Source organism: Mirounga leonina, unplaced genomic scaffold (assembly GCF_011800145.1).
Source record: "Mirounga leonina isolate KUSES-001 unplaced genomic scaffold, KU_Mleo_1.0 Mir_53, whole genome shotgun sequence".
Taxonomy (NCBI): Eukaryota; Metazoa; Chordata; class Mammalia; order Carnivora; family Phocidae; genus Mirounga; species Mirounga leonina.
Window position 1 is genome coordinate 23,799,993 of NW_023270807.1, and position 3,787 is coordinate 23,803,779.

The window sequence follows — 3,787 nt, forward strand, 5'->3', positions numbered from 1 at the left end:
AGAATTTTATTTAATGGGGATTGCAATAAGGACTAAATGAGATTTTGCAGGCAAAAATGTGCTTCATCCCCTACCTGGCACAGAATGAGGTTCTCAAGAATGCTGTTACTTTTTCCTCTCTGCTTTGGTATTTTTGCTCCAACAGAATGCTTGTGATGATTCATGGCTCATGGTCATGACTTAAAACTTACCTTGTTTTGACTGAGCAGCATCTGTGTTTCAAAAGAGAGACTAGATCCCTGATGTTCTTTTTTTAATCTATCAATTTTTATGTTATTGATTTTGAATATTTTGCTCATTAGACATAGGCAATTTACTTTTAATTGTCTGGACATGCTTTGGATTAAGCAATAGATTAAGACAAACAGACTTACTTTAGACGATAAACTGGAATCCCACAACTGGAATTAACATTTAAAACAAAGAGTGAATGAAATCCTTTTTGAAACTCTGAGGTCTTTTCTTCACCATCAATTTGAAGCATAACTGTTTTCCTGCTTTATGTTTATAAGAGATGAACTTTAATACTACCAAGTACATAGCAACCCATTCAGAATGATTTCTTTGTCTTGTTGACTTCAGAGGTAATAACAGAGATGGAGTTAAATAGACCACTTAGGAAAATATCTGCCATTTTAGATTGTAACCTACCACTTTGCTTTCCGTTGAAAGTCAAGCAAAGCGTTATGTAGTAGGGTAGATTGAGAGAAGCCCAGCCAGTGTTGCTTCATGAAGATCTAATGATATACTTGCTTCTTTGCTGATGACATTTTTGTTAGCAAGAAAGAGCACAGTTAAGAGATGTAGATACTCAGTGTCTGCCTGACAGCAAATGTGAATCTTTCCTAGGTACATAGCAACAAAACTTTAAATAGAATCCAGCAACTCTTAAATTAAGAACAAGAATACTTATTTTACTTTTTCTATAGTCCCATTGTTTTGTGATTCAAACATTAACTCATCCTGTCTTATATTTAAGCTATAGCCAATAAAGAGCAAAATTCTCCTACCATCCATAAGGCTTTGGAAGTTTCTAGCCTCATTTCACAAATGAAGTTCAGGCAGTTTACTCAGCTACCTTCTTAGGACTAGAAGCTGCCCCTACCCCCCTTTTTAAATGAACAGTTTTAAAGTCCTATGTGTATATTTCAGTTGTAAACAGGCACAATATCTAAACAGAACTAGGTTGGAAGTAAGCTTGGAGATTAAAATCAGATCTGCTTTTAGATTCAAAATGACCCCATACATTCAAGTTCAGAATCACCTTCTTTGTTTTGTGTGATGTGGATTAGAGACTGCCTTCCCTGAGATTTTCTTTTTCCTTTTTGAGTATGCAAGCGATATTTTCCTGTTCATCCGAAGAATGAAGTAAACCCGATTAAATTTGTTCTCCATCTGGGAGCAGGAAATTAACTTTGAAAATGATTTAAATCTCTTGCCTGGGGTGGGACTTTTACTCCCCTGAGTTCAATAGTTCAATTTGACAGAAGCCTTTGCCAGATTTCTAATACATAGTTGTGTTTTAAAAAAGGATGAAAATGAGGCTGCTTTAAATTTCATTAACTGAATTCTTGTATCAGGCCAAATTTGGAGACCTGTCAGATTGAAAAAGTTGGCCCAGCAAACCTTTTAAGTAGACATGTATTATAGTTTCAAAGGAGAAGAAATACAGGCTTTTGTATATTGAGAGGAAATCTTCAGGTCTGAGAGTTATTCCTTGTAATTTTTTTTATCGTGTTGTAGCCATAAGAACAGACAGTGCAGACCTGAAACTATGAAGACTGGTTGTGTACATTCAGAGTTTATTTTGGTAATCAAACAAAAGAACAGAATTATTCTGACATATTTTTAATGATATACATAATAATTGTGCTGAAAGGTAACTAGTCAAAGATGACAAGATGTTCATAGAAATAACCTTATATTGAATTTTTATATCCAAACAGATGCCAGTTTTAGAATTTCTTTCTTCTTATTTGTTTATTTGCACATATTCTTAACATTGGTGATCACAGTAATTCCCTTATGACTATTTATCACATTCTCACATACACATTTGTGTTTATATATACTTTATTCTCTGTAACTGGATTTTCTTTGCTTAGGACCCTTTGTCCCATGTCCTGGGAGTAGGATTCCTGCTGTTGCCTCCATGCAATCATACTCACAGTGTTTCCCCTCACACCAAGGCATTCTTGTTCAGTATCTGTCAAGCAGATGATAGTTAGTTTAGGCCACAGTAGGTTGTGGCAGCAAATGACCCTCATGTTTCTGTCTTTTTTAGAAAAAAAATCTTTGATTTTTGCTTCTATTATGTATTAATTGGGGGTTGACTACAGTTCTACTGAATGCTATCTTCATTCCATGACCCAGGCTGTGATGGGTCAGTTTCTAATGAGGTATTATCAAATTTATGGCAGAGAAAAATAGCAGAGGTAGAATTATAAGGTAACTTTTAAATCTTTTGCTTGGAAGATCACACATCACTTCTCAGATTTAATTGACCATATTAAGTCATGTAGCCAAACCCAATGTCTATGGGGCAGGAAATATAATTCTCCCATAAGGAGTGGCTTGATAGGGAGGGATCTCAGATATCTGAAATAAATGTGACTAAACCACAAATAGAATATATTTTACATGACCCAGTATATACATGTACATATAAGCCAATGCAAGGAATATAGTAGGTGCTCAACAAATATTTGTTGAATGGATAAATGAGTGAATATATTCATTGATAAAACATTAGTACATTATGATGTACTCTGATATTTCTATTCCATTGTATTCTTTTGTATTGTATTCAATTTCATTTTGTGAAGTGTTAACCATGACCCACTAAATTGATTTCACGATCTAGTTTAGAAACACTGAATTAGCAAATGTCAGACTGAAAGCAATATTATTTTCAATCCTTAAATCTGTCTTTTTCCCCTGAAAACATAATAATCATTTATTACATTTCTTCTGTGTGCTAGGTGAGTATTAATATTGGTGTTATGAAATAATTAGAGTTTAAATAGACATCTAAGAAGCCCAAGGTTAATACCTACACCATTAATATAACAGAAACTTGGTGATCGCTCGTAAACAGATGTGTAAAAATTGAGGGAGAATATAAAAGTTTCCCCAAGGAAGTGATGCTTAAACTAAGTCATGATAATGAATAATAGGTTTTGGAAACATAAGAAGGACTTGCATGAGAAAATTCTCAATGGCATGAAAGTTTATGGTGAGTTTGAAGAAGGCCAAATAGTCTAAGAGAAAAGTGGTCAGAAATATGAGAAAATTATGGCTCATACATGACCAACTAACCTTTTTTTTTTTTTAAAGTTTTTATTATTTATTTGAGAGAGAAAGAAAGAGCACAGAGGGAGAGTGAGTGGGAGAAGCAGACTCCCCATTGAGCAGAGAGCCCGACATGGGGCTCAATCCCAGAACCCTGAGATCATGACCCGAGCTAAAGGCAGACACCTAACCAACTGAGCCACCCAGGTACCCTGACCAACTAACTATTCTTTGTCTACTACATATATCAGGAATCTCTGGTCTGCAATTCTACCTTTCTAAAAAAGCTATTGAAAGGAAAGCAGGAAAGTTGTGGAAATCAGAGTTTTATTTCACAAACAGATCAGATTAAAGGTTAACAAATTCCCTATCTCACATATTTATTAGATGAGTTTTTTATGCCTCCCAAATATACTGGACTGATTTTTCCTTTTTCAAATTTTTCCCATTTATGACTTGCCGTGTACCAATTATATAGATGTAAAACAAACTGGCC